The sequence below is a fragment of the Acinonyx jubatus genome, chromosome B4, assembly GCF_027475565.1.
Source record: "Acinonyx jubatus isolate Ajub_Pintada_27869175 chromosome B4, VMU_Ajub_asm_v1.0, whole genome shotgun sequence".
Taxonomy (NCBI): Eukaryota; Metazoa; Chordata; class Mammalia; order Carnivora; family Felidae; genus Acinonyx; species Acinonyx jubatus.
The window spans coordinates 47,655,291-47,672,857 of record NC_069387.1 but is presented as its reverse complement, the minus strand read 5'-3'; the positions used below and the strand labels follow the sequence as shown (position 1 = coordinate 47,672,857).

Genomic DNA, 17,567 nt, shown 5'->3' with positions numbered 1-17,567 from the left:
TAAAGTTTAAATTTTAAAATTTGGTTGTGAACATTTTCAAACTCTCAGAAAAATAGGAGTAATACTAGGATCAATCCCCTTTACCTCAACGTTTTCCCTTTTTAATGCATGATGGTAATGTAGGTATCACTCAGGAATATGAGGAGGTCAAACATAAAAAAAAACTCTCAAATTTGCCACATCACAGAATAAAAAAGAAAAAAAGAAAAACGTATGCTATAATTTTCAAAATACACTAATAATAAAATTATCAGAAAATTATGGATGGAACAGAGCTTCTTTAATCTTATGGCTGTTTTCCAATCACTTTTAATATAAAAGTTTTAGACAAACTTTACATAAGTTTAGGAGACTGACAAGAATTTTTGTCATTATAAATGGTGCCTCAACCAAGTATTGTAAGTCTTCCTAGTAAAAAAAGGCAAAAAAGAAAAACTATAATAACAAGTAGATATTATTTATGAATGATTTCATTTACAATGAAATCCCAAGAAAATTACTATATATATTATAACTATAAGAAGTACAATAAATTTACTTAATAAAAGAGCCACATATAAGAATTAATATTCTTCCTCTAGTCCAATAATAATCAACTATAAAAAATTATATTTTACAAAATTTGCACCATTCCTAGGAATTAAAAAAGATGGCATAAGACCTTTATAGAGAAAATCTGAATATTCTGTTAGAGGATACAAAAGATCATATATGTCTGTATGTGTATATGGGTTAATAGCAGTTTGCCTCTAAAATAATTTATAAATTATACACTCCATGAAATTCCAATCAAAACCTCAGAAAGTTTTGAAAGGAAGATCCTTAATAAATTAACTCAAAAATTAATGTGACTGAATAAAAATTCCTGCAGAACTAACACATTTTGAAAAAAAGAAGAACAAAGGTGTTTGTACTCCAGCAACATTGTACTGGGCTCACTGGGGCGTGGAGAAACGGATGGCCGCTGGCGCCTGCAGGTGTTTGGGTGCAAGCTGAGGGAGCGCTGAGGCTGGCCCCGGGGATCGCCTACGGATGGAGGCTGGTTTGCTGAGGATTGAGTGAGCACTGAGAAAACTTCATCGCAAACGTAACGATATTTGGAGCTGAAATGGAACAAGCATTTGGTGAGCCAATGAGAGACCAGGTCACATGGACACATTTGACAGAAGACGTTCCAAATGCCAACAAGTGCACAGTGATTGGAGGCGCTGGATTCCTGGGGCAGCACATGGTGGAGCAGTTGCTGGCAAGAGGCCACACTGTCAATGGATTTGGTATGTGGCAAGGGTTTGACAACCCCCCCGGGGTGGGGGGGGGGATTCTTTCCGGGTGACCTCTGCAACCAACAGGATCCATACCCAGCTCTGAAAGGTATAATCAGTTTTCCACCGTGCATCACCCCCACCATCCAGTAACGACAAGGAACTCTTACAGAGTGAATTACATTGCAACCAAGAATGTCATTAAAACTTGCAAAGAGGCTGGGGTTTAGAAACTAATTTTAACCAGCAGTGTCAGTTCATCTTTGAGGGTGTCAACATCAAGAATGGGATTGAAGACCTCCCTTATGCCATGAAACCCATTGACTGTTACATGGAGACAAAAATCTTAAAGGAGAGAACAGTCCTGGACCCCAGTGAGCCTGAGAGGAAATTTGTAACCATAGCCACTCGCCCTTATGTCACTGTTGGCCCCAAAGACCCCCAGTTGGTCCCCATCCTCATCGAGGCAGCCAAGAAATGCAACATGAAGTTTGTGATTGGAAACGGGGAGGACCTGGTGGGCTTCACCTTTGTGGAGAACGTGGAGAACGTGGTGCACGGACACATCTTGGCTGCAAAACACCTCTCCCAAGATGCAGCCATCATTGGGAAGGCATTTCACATCACCAACGATGAACCCATCCCTTTCTGGACATTCCTGCCCCACATCCTGACAGGCCTCAACTACGAGGCCCCCAAGTACCACATCCTGTGCTGGGTGCCCTACCACCTGGCCCTTCTGCTGTCCCTCCTGGTGACGGTGATCAGTCCTGTCATCCATCTCCAGCCCCCTTTCACACCAATGCGGGTCATGCTGGTTGGCACATTCCACTATTAAGCTGTGAGAGAGCCAAACAGGTCATGGGCTACCGGCCCCTAGTCACCATAGATGACACCATAGAAAGGACTGTGCAAAACTGTCACCACCTATGGAAGATCGAGGGAGGCACCCCGGAGATTGGGTCCTCTCAGTGCATTCCCTGGCTACTAACTATCCCCTGTGGTCCAATAAACAAGCCTCCTTCAAGTGAAAAAAAAAAAAAAAAAGCCAAATATTTAAAATTGTGCAGTTCTAGAACAAGAACAAATAAATAGACCAATAAAACAAGTAAAGAATGCATAAATGAATTTCTGTATACATGTAACTTATTATATATATATATATATTATATATATCTGGGAGATAACTATATATATATTATATATATATTATATAAGCATATATATATTATATATATCTGGGAGATAACTAATAATGAGGTAATCAAATGTACAAATTGCTTTTTCCTCTTTAGTTTGTACTTTTATGATGTTAACAAATAAATGTATACATCTGACTACATCAAAACTGAGATTTCTCTTCAATTAAGGACAATTTAGACAAGGCAAATGAATAGAAGATTGAGTGGGGAAGGTATTTTTAATTTTTAAAACTCACTAACTATATATGAAAAACCTCAATCAAAAGATTGAGTGCACCAGAATACCCACATAGTATTGCTTATGGTAGCAGAGTTGGAAATATCTAACATGATTATCACTAGTGGAATGACCAAGGAACATCTGATATATACATAGAATAGAATTACTATTGTAGTAGTCAGAAGCCATAACTAGAATTCTTAACTTTGTTGGTCATCAAGAGCAAATGTTGTGTGAAAAACATAAGAAAAATGCAATTACAACTTTTATTTTATAGCGTTAAATGTATATGAATATTTAACGGACAAAATACCACCTTGCATTCTTCAAAGATTAAAACATATATGGAAAGTGGATTGGAAGAACATATATTATAAATACTAGAGTGGGTGCCTCCTGAGGGGATAAGGAAATGGAATTGTGTTTGGGAGCTGGTAAAGGAAAAAATAATAAATATCACAAAATAAACATTAAATCTTGGAATGCTTACTATAACGAGCCTGAAACCTCACAAGGAGTATAGTCAGTTCTATTTTCCTAAAGGAAGAAAAAAAGTATTATTTAGTGAATTTTAGGAAGAGAGGTTGTGGTTGTCAGCAATAAAAGCATAAAATAAGAAACACTGACTTATTATTCACTTTCCAGAGATGAGAATATTCTGGCAGACTGACTCAAATGTCCCATCCACCTTACAGACTGGTTGGTATTCAGCAAGTATGCACCATTTTGGTAGATTATGGCCAGAGACCGCATTGGTAACAGTATCCATTTATCTGGGTTGGGGCCCTGCACTTTACCCACCATAGATGCAATTCCACTGTGGAGACTGAATAATCAAATTACCAGAATTTGATAATAGTAAGCATTTAGATTATATAAGTGATCCCTCTCTTATGAAACCATGCCTCCTGGCATCATCATCATTAGTTTGCCTATAGGAAAATACACCCTGATCAGAACAAGGAAATAACTGCTATACCTGCCTGCTGTTTGGTGTATATTAAGAACATTGATATTATAGTTAACTTTTAATAATACAGTGTCTGAACATACAAAGTTGAGGATAAGAACCCAGACCCTGACAAACTCGTCAAAATGGGATTGCTTTCTACGTTCACTTATTTTTGAAAATTAGATATTTGTTTGGATTTCTTAAAATGTTTCCTGGTCCCATTTCAATATTTATGAGAAGTCTGAATTTGAACGATTAAAAATGGAATTTCCCAATAAATTTTCATTTTGAGGGAGTCTTTCAATAGCAAAGGACCTTTATTACCTGGGCTATTGTCTGAAGTGATTCTAAATTGTTATAAGATAACAATCAAGTTGCCCAATGCATGAGCATGCAAAACAAAGCATGGTTTCCACCCCTAGCTCCCAAAATATCTTATAAAAACAAGGAATGATATTTGATCCACTGCCTCCTTTCTTTTAATGCCTTCTCAGAGTTGACATTTTAATTACACATTCAACCACTTATTTTTTAGTCCAGGCAGGAATAATTTATGTGGTTTTTAACCATTTGAGTTACTCACAAACTAAAAGTCTCTGAGCTCAAGTCATCTTCCCCTTTTCCTAGAGAGAACCTCCTAGACAATGTGTGACTTGCCCTCTCAAAGAGAGGGAGACCCAAAGGACATCTAAACCCTTGCTACCTAGAGAGTAGAGCCTCAGCCCCCAACCCAGGTCTCCTGAATTAGAATCTCCATTTTAACAAAAGCCTGAGTGAATCACATGCATTTTAAAGGTTGAAAAGCATAGGTTTCCCCAAGTCTGGGCAATCATCAAAATCACAGTAGATCACTTTTGAAAATATTTAGTCTTGGATCTTGCCCATGGAAATGCTGATTCTCTTAGTTTGGGGTGGGTCGAAATCTGTTTTTAAAACTCCCAAAACTTGGTCAAATTCAAGAACCACTGTAGAAAATGTTTTCATCAGTAGTGCCCAGAGATTAATTCCAAGTGTAAATAGCTGTTTGGTTGCATGCAGGAAATTGCTCTCCCCTAATGTGAGAGATGCCAGTGCAACTCTGAAGCACCTAACAATGTATCCTTGTGAGATAAATATTTTGTCCTATAGAAAACAGCTGGAGATATGAAGTGATTTATTCAAAATCACATGGTTAGTTATTCTCAGAGCAGGAATTGAACATAAACATCCTGCCTCAAAGTACAGGAATCCTTCCACGATGCAAGAACTCTTCTTTCCTACATCTTTTACAACCATGGAGCCTAGATTAAAATTTTCATTTTACATTTAGTGGAGCCCTAATTGTGCTTGCTCTCTGACAGCCGGGCAAGAGTATGAGGAGGTGAGCAGAAGACCCCACCTCCACAAGTCTTGTGTTCCCTTCTCACTGGAAGACAGTACATTGGGCTAATGGAAATCCCAGTTACATCTTCTTTGTTTCCTATTAAAGCTATAAAGTACACAATTTACTTAGCTCCAAATTCTAAATTTGAACATTATTTTCAAAATTTATGGGGAAATAAAATCTTGTAACCTCACCACCCTACCACAACTTCTATTGTTATATCATCATTTCTAGGTTTTGTATTACATGTATTGACATAGCCACAAGTACTAAAGCTTGAGCTCCAAGACTTCCTCAAAATCCGCCCCCCCCATCCAAAAACAGACTGTGGTGACCTGAGAGTCACTGAATCCACATTGGTGCAGGAAGATAGCAGCAGAGGCTGGGAATGGGGAGTTTGGAGGCTCACAGAGAGAACTCCCTGTTTGCAGTCAAAACTTGGACATAGAGCATGTCTTTCATCCCAGTGACATCAACATAATTTCTGCAGAGACATTCTCCTTCTTCGGTCCTGCACAACATTCTGTTTTATTTTGATTTTTAAGGTAATTAGAAAGAGTGACGTTAGCAGTGATTTTGATTAGCCTTCCATGTTTGGATTTTAAAAACTATGTAGTTTTAACCAAAAAGAAATCGTCTTGCTTCAATATTTCCCCACTCTTCAGGCAACCATCCTGCATATTTTTCAGGGGAAAATGAGTTAGGAGAGTGGTTTTGGAACTGTTGGCAGAGAAAAAAGGGTTGGGCTTGAGTTTCCTCTCCAGCTATCCCACTTAATCCAGAACAATTCAGATCTATATGTTTTATTTATGTTGCACATCCATGTTAAAATTTAAAAAAACAGGTGTCTGTGATTTTAAACATCTTGGGGAGTGGTTTGGCAATGGGGCTTTGATGTAGTGTGTGTAGGAAAGAGTAGGAGATAAGAAGTGCAGGGATCACGGGTGGCTGGGAGGAGTGGCAAATGCGACATTTCTACATGTTGCCATTCGTGATAGCCGACATTAGAGGTTGTCGGTACCACTGCTTTTCCCAAGGCCAAAACCTGCACATGTATTTTTCCCATAGGTGTTTTGCATTTTAAGCTGTTTATTTCTAACTGTAGAATGAAATAATCTGTTTCCTCTGAAATTTTTTTTTTATTATCAGCAAGCCTGAGAAAAGGTACGGTAAGAGTCTTTCCAGTATCCCTAAAATCACATCTCCTTCACAGAAGTAAGACAGTGCGGGCCTGGTAGAAAAAAATATCTGTTTGTCAGAGATTCGAAGTATCTGAAACTCTTTGATCCTAGTGAGAAGCAGAGTTCTTGGAACTCAACAAAATTTTAGCAATCTAACCAAACGTGGAAAAGATATATAATATATCACAACCAAGTACCATTTATTCCATGTATACGTGCTGGTTCAATATTCAACATTTAACCGATGTAATTCACATAACAACCACTAAAGAAGAAAAATCACATGATATAAATTAACACAGAAAAAATATTTGATATAATTCAACCTTCATCCGTAATAAAACTCCTAGTACACCAGGAATAAAGGAGGGCTTTTCTAACCTCAGAAAGAGCATCTACAAATAACTTACAGCTAACATCGTATTTAATAGTGAAAGAATGCTTTCCCTGTAAGACCAGAAATAAGGCTAGGCTATCCATTCTCACACTTTTATCCTACACAGACCTGGAAAATTTTGCCATTGTAGTGATAAGGCATAAAAGAGAAACAAAAGGTTTACAAATTGGAAAGAAAGAAAACTACTACTATTTGCAAATGATGCCATATATATATATACAGAAAATTCCAAAGAATCAACAAAACAAAACCTTCTAGGACAGTTTAGTAGGGTGACAGGATCCATGATCAGCACACAAAAATCAACTGTTTTTCTACATATTGACCGGGAACAAGTAGAAACTGGAATAAAGCATGCAATACCATTTACAGTTGCTCAAAAGAAAGTGGAATAGTTAGGTATAAAGGTAACAAAACATAGTGAATCAGTTTGCAAAAATTATAAAATGCTCAGAAAAAGAATCAGACTTAAACACTTGAAGAGACCATATCATGATTATGGATTGGAAAATTCCACATAGCACATACATCAATTGTCCCCAAATTTATCTGCCTGCTTATCAAAATGCCTACCAAAATTTCAGACAGTTTCATGTAGACATAGTCAAACTTATTCTAAAATTTATATGGAAAGGGTAAACGTTCTAGACCTTTATTTTTCAAAACAATTTTGAAAATCAAAAATAAAGTAGAGGAATCACTTTTCCTAATGTTCCTAGGCTTCCTACATAGCTGAAAGAATCAAGAGAGTATAGTAGTACCAGAAGGATACAAATGAAGATCACCGGAATAAAATTGAGAACCAGAAATTGACCTACACAAATATGTCCAATTAATTTTTGACAAACAAAAGCAATTCAGTGGAGGAAGCGTTGCTTTTTCAATAAGTGGCGCTGAAGCAATTGAGTATTTATTGACGAAAGAAAGAAAGAAGAAAGAAAGAAAGAAAGAAAGAAAGAAAGAAAGAAAGAAAGAAAGAAAATGAAACTTGACCTATATCTCACACATCATACAAACATTAACTTACACAAAATGTAACTTATACAAAGATAGGTTACAGATTTCATGTAACATTATAAAATTCTTAGAAAAGAACATAGGATAAAATACTGGGGATTTAGGACCAGCCAAAGGGTTCTTAACACTTAACACACCAAAAGCACAATTTATAAGAGGAAAAAATGATAAATTGGATTTAATCAAAATTGAGAACTTTGTTTAGCAAAATATCCTGTTAAAATACAGAAAAGACAAATTGTGGACTCCATATATTTGTTAAACCACATAGGCCTTATATTCAGAAGCATATGAAAATATGTTCAACATTATCAGCAATCGGTGAAATAGGAATTAAAATCACAATGAGCGATAACTACATACCTATCAGAATGGCTAAAATGAAAAATAGTGATGACACCAAATGCTAGTGAGGATGCCAAGAAACTGGATCACCTATATGTTGCTGGTGTGGATACAAAGGGATAAAGCCACTCTGAAAGACTGGCAATCAAGGCGGGGAAACCAAACACAAAACCACCACGTAATCCAACAGTTGGCTCCTGGGCCGACTTACTTAAGAGTAATTAAAACTTATGTTCACAGATAAACCTATGCACAAATGGCCATAGCAGCTGTATTCATAATAGCAAGAAATTAGCAAAATTCTAGATGTCTTTCAACAGCTGAATGGTTAAACAAACTGTTACCTCCATACCACATTTTCATTCTACTTAGAAATGAAAAAGAATGAACTATTGAAACACGCAATTTGAATAGATTTCCAGAGAATTATGCTGCTTTAAAAAGATCCAATTCCAAAAGGTTCATACTATTTGATTACATTTGTATAACATTCTTAAAATGACAAGATTATAGAAATGGAGAACAGACCAGTGCCTGCCAGGGGTTAAGAAAGAAGGAGGAGGGAGGTTAATTTCAACAAACCTTTCAACAAAGGTTAATTAAAAATTTTAAAAAGAGGTCATCTGATATTACCTCTGATGCTGAGAAAACTCAATCAATTACCATACTATGCTTTTCTATCCCAAAATAAGAATTTTCTATGCCTACTCTGAGTACTTCTCTCCCACTCTTGACCTTTGCTGGAGACACTGTGCTGTAGACTGTCAGCACTCACCCACACTCCTTATGATTTTATCACTGGAGTGGAAATCCAACCAATTTTAAACTGACTGAAGGCTTTCTTTGCAGGCCGGAACCTGCACAAACCTGGCAACAAGTGCTGAGGGAACAGTTTCCCTTTTACACTAATCTCTGCAGCATCCCCTAACCCACAGCCCTTGGATGAGCAAACTATGAAGTGCATTTTCTACATCAGCTCCCAGGGAGTTCCCCAGTAGAATCAAGATCCAGTAGCAAACAGTTGTAATTGGCGTGTCATGCATCGCCCATTTTTGCCTGGCTTCTCTCCCTTTCTCAATTTCCCACCCTCTAGCTGGTATTTTCTTGGAAACACCACCTCCCAGTCAAACTTCTTGCATTGGGTCTGTTTGTATTGGGTCCTTGTATTTGGGTCTGTTTCTGAAAAACCCTAAACAAGACACCTAACTTCAAAATTCTGGCAGTGAATTTTGGTGGGCCTGGTATGGTCTCATTTTTCCTGCACTTCACATTTCTGCACTTACCTGGACCTTGAAAGCTTGAAAATATATGAGATCTGAGGTCCTATTCTTTTCCCATTCTATCTGCTTTCAGCTATGAGCAATGAGTCCAGTACCTATCCAAACATTCATGGTTCTAGTACAATTGTCGTTCCTTATTAACTCCCTGAACTCAGCCAAGACACAGGACCTCACCGGGTCTTTTATTTCTTTCTTAGATAAATAGGGATAACAGTACTTTCCTGACTGCCATCACAGATTTGTCATGAAGATAAAATATGAAAGTAAGTGGGAAAGAATAAAGCGTGATGAATGTGAAGTCAGAACACTTGTGCCTTCATTTTCACAGGGAAAATTCTTTCTGAAATCCCACTGCCCTGCTGGGACTGGCTAGGGGGATGGAGGAGTCTCTGCGTTGCCCATTTCACCTTCCCCTTCAGGGCTTTCTCCTCATTCCGCCAGCCCCGAATGGCTTTTGTAAGCAGTGGAGGTCTGGTTATGTTCTATCTTGTTAGGAACATCAAGATATCCAATTCCCTTTTCACAAATCCTGCTCCAATGTCATTTCACGTTCAGCCTAAGCCAGCGAAAGAGCTTCAGTGCTGCAAAAAGGACTTGTCTGTTCATTTTGTTGTCTTGCATGAATCTCTAACAAAGCCATTTGATTTTTAGGATTTTCTCCCCCCCCCCCCCCAGTCATAACAGAGCTATGCCATTTTTCCTCTCTTTCAAATTCAAAGGGAAGATGTGGCCCAAGGCAAAGAATACTTAACAGATATTCATTTTCCATGTAGCTCTCCCCCTGCTGTGGCTTAATGTAGAGATGATGAAGGCATAGCGCTCATATAATCTGGGTTTTAAATAACTGTGACAAAGGTCTCTCTCACACTTCCTGGCTAATGTGGTGCAGATCCCTTGAAATGAGAGAAAACTTAAGAGTAAAGAAACGAGAAATGTGTGGGGGCTCAGGTTTTAAGAAGTCAGCCCTCCAAAGCCTTCTCCCGATTCCAAATTCTCTGTTTCTACATTTTTTAGAGGCAGTAGTAGCTATAATACCAAAGAGGCTTTTACATTATACTCTTATTTTATAGCTGTGTGGCCTCCAACAAGAGATTTAACCTTGTGAGCCTTCCTCTGAAAAATGGGGCTAAGAATGATGATACCTTCCTTGTGGGCAAAATGGTTAGTTCCTAGCACGTAGTGGGCTTTTGGCAAATGTTCACTGCTTTTATCATTATCAACATCATCAACAGCATTAATGCTATTTCTTCAAAAGTATTGTTATGGTCATTTAGGATTTTCTTCTTAGAAGATGTATAGTCGTTGACTAACTTTTTCTTTCTTTGAATGGCAGATATAATGGGGCCCCCGGGTGGCTCAGTCGGTTAAACATTGGACTTTGGCTCAAGTCATGATCTTATGGTTTGTGAGTTCAAGCCCCACGTTGGGTTCTCTCTGCTGTAAGTGTCGAGCCTGCTTGGGATTCTCTTTCACTCCCTCCCTCTCTGACTCTCCCCTCTCTCTCTTTAAAAAATAAATAAACATTTTTTCAACACGGCAGACTATTCACTTGCTTCCAATGGCATAGAAGAACTGGCTGATTTGAGAATCTATCCTACTCCACAGAAAGACAAAATTTTCATAAATATCCTGAGAATCACCAGTTCTTCCCCTGTAATGCTTGGCATGAACAATCAATGACAAGAAAACGTATCCACCTGTGTTTCATTCATATTGTCTTTAGTTTCTTAAAGGTGCATCATAAAGCAGATATAGATGGTTAAGTAAACTAATTACCTGCCTATTTTCAGGAATTAAGGTGTACTTTTAAAATATATAACTGACTTTGTTTCTTTTTTTAGAGGTAGTTTTAGGTTTATGGGAAAATTGAGCAAAGAGTATAGAGTTCCCATGTACTTGTGTACATTTAAAATCAAAGAAATAATAAAACGATAGTTATGAACCACCTACAAATAAGACTCCATATGGGTACAAAAAGTACGTTCTCTTATAAAAGAATTCCCTGGGCAAGTCTTTAGCAGGGTATTTTAGCCAAAGGAAATAATATACAATGGCACCAAAGTGAAAGCAAGCATGAGAGAGTCTCAAATTAAAGAGCAATGTGCTTGAGAATAGGATGCAGAGATTATATAAATAAGAGGTGGTGCTTGAGAAGAGGCAAAGAGAGAACCCAAAAGATATTGAAAAAGTGTAAAGATTTTACCTTACAGGTAATAAGGATCCATTCAAGAATTTTGCAAAGAAAAACAACATAATCAGACGGTGTGTGTAGGGGCCAAAGGCAGGCTGCCCCGAGACGACCCACTTGAGCATGAAGATCATTTTTGAGTTAAAAGTAATCAAAACCCAGGGGCGTCTGGGTGGCTCAGTCGGTTAAGCATCAGACCTCGGCTCATGTTTGTGAATTCAAGCCCTGCATCAGGCTCTGTGCTGACAGCTCAGAGCCTAGAGCCTGCTTCAAAATCTGTATCTCCCTCTCTTTTTGCCCCTCCTCTGCTCACACTCTGTCTCTCTCTCTCTATCTCAAAAATAAATAAACATTAAAAAAATTTTTTTAAGTTATCAAAATCCAGCAGATTCAGGAAAAGCTCTTTGCTTTTTTATACTTCTCCTTTTCATTTTCCCAAACCAGTGAAATGAGATAGTCAGGTCTCAACTGCCTAAAAAGAATTTAGATAGAGGACTTACTTGCTCCAGGAAGAGAGCAATCGCAGTAGATAACTACATTATAATATGTACTAGGTGTGGTAGATAGGGAGGAACATAGCAAAGGCTCTTTGGTCAAAGTCATCTATGTTCCATTGTTTCTGAATGGCCCAACAAACATTTGTGTACCAAACATTTACTCTTTTTAATTTTCCTGTGAGTCGCATTCTTTCCCTCTGAAGTCCCAGACTTCTACATCCTTCTCCTTAGTTCAGGATGACACGTGTACCTCATGTTGCCTGAGTGTCTCTGGAAGTTCCTGTCTGTGTGGATTCCCCACACATATGAAATTAAATATACTTTTCTCCTGTCAATCTGTCTCTTGTCAGTTTGATTCTTAATCCTGCTAGAAGGACCACGAAGGGCAGAAGTCCAATAGAAGGACCTTGAAGGACAAAGGAAGTTCTTCCTCCTCAACATGTACTAAGGTCCTTCTGAAAACAATATGTTGGATGAATTAAGGAAAGTCAAGGCTAGGTGGGTGGGAACTAATGAATCTGTTGAATAATTAAAAGGAGATTGTTCAAATGAATGTCATTGGGACGTTCAAGTAGAACTATCTAGTACCATGTAAGATGTCACACTTTGGAGTCCAGAAAAAGATATTTGAGCTGGAGATAAGATTTGGGGTCATAAGTTAGTTGATGAGATTTCCTAGGGAGTATGCATAGAGAAGAAAGGGGGGGGGGGCTAAGATCAAACCCTGAAGAATACTAATATTCATAGGACCAGCCAGAGGAAGCAGCTCTAGTGGAAAAAGAGCCAGGTAAGGGTGATGTCATGGAAGCCAATAGAGAAAATATTTTAAGAAGGAGGAACTAATCAATGAGGCTCTATGAAACATGCTTCTAATGTATTTGGTTACCAGAAGGTCATTGATAACTTCAACAAGGAGGAATTTGCAATAGATTGAGGTGTGAAATGTAAGTCAGTCTTATGCATTGCTGAATCCCTACCACCTAGCAAAAAGATTTGTTCTTCTCATTGTTCAGTAAATACTTATTGAGTGATTACACAATATATCTTTTCCTAGGTCATGTAACAGGCAATGAGCAAATAATTGTTGTTCTTTCTTGTCAACTGTACTTAACATTTAGTGATCCTCACTCTGATCTGAAAGCTTATCTGACAGACTAACACAACCACACTCAGCTACACTCTCTACATTCTGTGTTCCTACTCAATAATTCTTGCCAATATTTTAGAGCAAAGTCTCGCTGTTTGCAAAGTAGCTTAAAATAAAATTTAAATACTTTAAAATGCTTAATTGTAAAAAATGTAACATAAAACTTACCATCATAGCCATTTTTTAACTATATAGTTCCCTATTGTACTATTCCCTATTATACTATTAAGTATACTTACATTGTTGTGCATTAGATCTTTGGAACTTTCTCACCTTGCAAAACTGAAACTTTACCCACTGAAGAGAAACTATTTCTCCCTCCCTCCAGCTGCTGGCAACCACCATTATACACTCTGTTTCTATGAATTTGGCTATCTTAGATACCTCTTATAAGTGGAATCATACAATATTTGTCTTTCTGTGACTGCCTTATTGTCCTCAAGATTCATCCATGTTGTACCACATAAAATGGACCTATTTTTAAAACATAGCTATCATATGTTTTCACTCATATGTGGAACTTGAGAAACTTAACAGAAGACCATGGGGGAAAGGAAGGGGGAAAAATAGTTTCAAACAGAGAGAGAGGCAAACACATAAGAGACTCTTAAATACAGAGAACAAACTGAGGGTTGATGCGGGAGAGGAGGGGAGAGAGGAAAATGGGTGATGGGCATTGAGGAGGGCACTTGTTGGGATGAGCACTGGGTGTTGTATATAAGTGATGAGTCGGGAATCCACTCCTGAAGCCAAGAGCCCACTGTATACACTGTATGTTAGCTCACTTGACAATAAATTACAGTAAAACAAACAAACAAACATGGTTTCAGTGTTTTTCTTGTAAAAGTTCTAAGAGTCCAACAACACATGCAAGTCACACAATTTCCAGTTAGGTAGGAATCATGAGAATTTTTCCATCCATTTTGTGGCTATCCTTAACATGGAAGAGATCATTCTTCTTATTAGAAATCATTCCATGATAGGGAACCGCTAATTTTGAGAGCACTACTGCATTTTTTCAAAAAACTACTGCATTTTTTCAAAAAACTACTGCGTTTTTTCAAAAAACCTCATCACTAAAAGCTACAAAGCTCTTCTCTCTGTACTGTTCTGAGGATGCATTTATTGAATCCTAGAATTTGACAGACGTAGAGGAAGTATAGAATGCCAGTTTAGAGCACTTGTTTTTCTTAAAACCTCCTAACATTCTTCAAGTCACCTTTGTCTTTCTGGCTACTAGCCCTTCTATTCCTTGTATCATTAAACTGTAGTTACTTATTAATCACCCCCTAGAAGATGGCTGCAGTAACGATGTGCCCGTTGGGTAAGCTGTCTGGTTTGGGAAAATGAAAAGGGGGAGACATATAAAAGAAGAGGGTTAGAAACCATCCCTAAAAGCCAAAAACAAAGGAAAGGCAGTCTGGCATCTCAGCTGCTACCTCCTACGCTACTAGATTTTACTATAATTAAGCTCTCAGCTTCCAACTTAGTACGACTGTGATCTCCAGCAGCATTTCAGATATAGAAAGCCTGAAACACATTTCCACATGTCTTTATGTGTAGCTTGGTCTACAGAAAATTTGCAAATGAAAATGAAACTCTGAAATGATGTCTAAGTTTCTACATAAAGAGGAGGTGGGGCTAATCCAGTCACTGTACGTATATCTATGCTTCTGAATTCTGCCACATGTGGTATATCCCCGGAAGAACTGGGTGCATCTTAGTCGATGTCATTTTTCCTCTCGGCCTGGTGCTAACGTCTAGACTGCTGAGGCAAACATGTTTAGTTATTTTGACTAGGGTTGAGCAAATAAGCACTAAATCTTGCTTCCAAACTTGAGCTGATCCTCATCATAACCTTTTAGGAAGCTCCAAAAGGTCTTGTTGCCTTAGGTTTTCAGACTGGTGTTTCACTTGTTCCCCTGTTGTCTACCAGCCAATTCCAGTCCTGAAAAAATATATATGCTTTAAGAAAGATTTATCGGCCCTCCATACAGGATATAAGGGGGAAGGGGAGGAGGGGGAGGGGAAATTCATGATTGTTCTGTGTAGGGAGTTATTGAAAATATCTAAAAGTTTTTGCCAGGCAAGTATTCTTTCCACCATGGAACACAAGCACCTTATAGACATATCGTGATCTTATTACTGAGATTTAATAAGATTTCTTTTTTGGGAAGACCTATACCTGCACATTGAGATTCTCAGAAATTCCTTTAGATGGAAGATTCTAAGAGTTGAATTTTCTCTCCCGTCTACCCAGATATAACTGTTCACTCTTGGATGCCTTGTAACTGCTATTGAGCCCCGGGGTTAGGTGATGAAGGATGGCCTGCATTTTAATTAAACTACAAGATTCTCCCCGAGGATGGATTTGACTCTCTCTGCCTCCAGGTCCTCCGTAGTTTTGAGTTACATGCCCTCAGCCTCTGACTTACATGTGAGGTACGGCCATACAAAAATAGTAATTTGTGACGCTTTTATGGAGAACACAATCACAAGATATGGTCTCATGTATTACCTTAACACAACAACCTGAGATAATCGGGTCTGGAAACAGAGCCCCATTTCATAGATAAGGAAACTAAGCATAAAGTCATGATTTAAAGACCAAGAGGGGAGCATAGTGGGATCCTAGGTTTTCTGACTCTCCATTGTGGTTTTCATCTGCTGGTTATCTGTGTAAGCACTAAAGGGAAAGCCACATTGTTCTCAATATTTCATCTTCCTTTCAGCTTTCTTTCTCCCCCTCATCCCTGCCTCCCCGTCATCCGGTCTTCTGCGGTTCTCTGGAAGTTACCTCTGTGTCACAATAACCAGTTCACATTTACCCTTTGTAGCCACTTCCTACAGCTTCCTGAACTTCTGGTTTTCCTCAGCTCCAGAAACCTCTCATTCTGTCAATGCTCTCTTAGATTCTTGGAGCCAAGCCACATGGAACTGACAGGACATAAACAGTTCAGTACAGTTGGGGTGCCTGGGTGGCTCAGTCGGTTAAGTGTCCAACTTTGGCTCAGGTCAAGATCTCACAGTTCGTGAGTTCAAGCCCAGCATCAGTTCTGTGCTGTCAGTGGGGAACCTGCTGTCAGTGGGGAACAGACACCCTCTGTCTCCCTCTCTCTCTCTGCCCCTCCCCCCCTCAGAAATAAATAAACATTAAAAAAAAAATACTTCAGTGCAGTGGTTCTCAACCAGGTGATTTTGCCCCACAGGAGAACTTTAGCAGTGTCTGGAGCTATTTTTGTGCTCCTGGCATCTAACAGGTAGAGATCAAGTGCTGCTAAGTATCCTACATACACAGGGCAGCCCCCAAGAAAAAAATTACCTAGCCAAATGCTAATAGTGCTCCCAAATGTCAAGGTTGAAAAGTCTTGGCTTAGAGCAATAACCCATCCCATACAACAATATCTATTACAAGCATTTACCCAAAGGAGGAGCCAATGTCAGGTCTTTTGATCACCACGTGGTTGGAGAAAATAATAGGTTTCAGCAGAGGAGATGGGGTAGTGGAAGGGTATGGTGGTGTTTTCAGTCATGTCATGGGATGAATAACCTACTTGGATTGTGTTAACTGATAACTCTGGACACCATAAAGCCACATTCAGTTTGCAGCGTTGCTCCATGGCAACACAGCAGAAACTTGCCACAAGGGGAAAGTAGAAAAACCAATGACTCCAAAATTCTCTCTTTCAGAGACACCGAAGGTTTGTTACGAGGCTGCCCCACAGTGGGTCTCCAGCTTCCGAAGGTGACCTCTTGGCAAATGAGTCGCCAGTAACCACATAAGATGAATATGTGATGGGCAACAGCCTTGAGGATTAAAAGACAAAAGACACGTTAAATGTAGTATCCCATGTTGAGGAACACATTGCAGACATGAGAACTTGAGTGTGAGATCCTCAGTCTGCCTTACTGGATCTGTCAGAGCAGGTGGTCATGTAATTTCCATTCATTCTGTACAATAAGACATCTTTAAAAAATTCATTCTGGGACCTATGCCATGTACATGTCTAACCAACAGTACAAAATTCCATTCCATCTCGTGGACAAAGAACAATTTGCTCTCAGCTACACCTTCCTTTCTTCCTTCTCTGACATCAATTCTGTTCTTGGTACCTCCTCTTGAGCCCCACGTGGAACTAGCTCAAAGACAAAGATGTCTTTTGACCCTGCTATGCCTCCACTTTCATGTCCATGACACGTATTTACAATATTTGAATGAGTGATCATCACTTAATTCTAACACATTTTTCAGGAAAGAGCATTTTCCTTAAACATTTTACTTTCCAAGTCTAATTATCTCAATCCCAAGAATTTCTCCCTTCCCATTTAGCTAAATCCAGGGGCCACTCTTTATTATCTACTTTCTGGATCCCAGTTTTATACTTGACATTTTTCTATGCTATGTGCTTAACCACTTTCCAGCTTCAGCCACAGACACGCTCAATTTTTATCTTACTGCTTCTTTATGTTACCAGAACACTATATGTACTTACATTGCTTCCTTTCCTTCCGTGTG

General features: G+C 38.7%; 1 pseudogene; it reads left to right on the top strand.

The window, feature by feature from the left end:
• Positions 1–883: 883 nt before the first annotated feature.
• LOC106965711 (sterol-4-alpha-carboxylate 3-dehydrogenase, decarboxylating-like) overlaps positions 884–17,567 on the top strand; it is a 28,675-nt pseudogene continuing 11,991 nt past the window's right edge.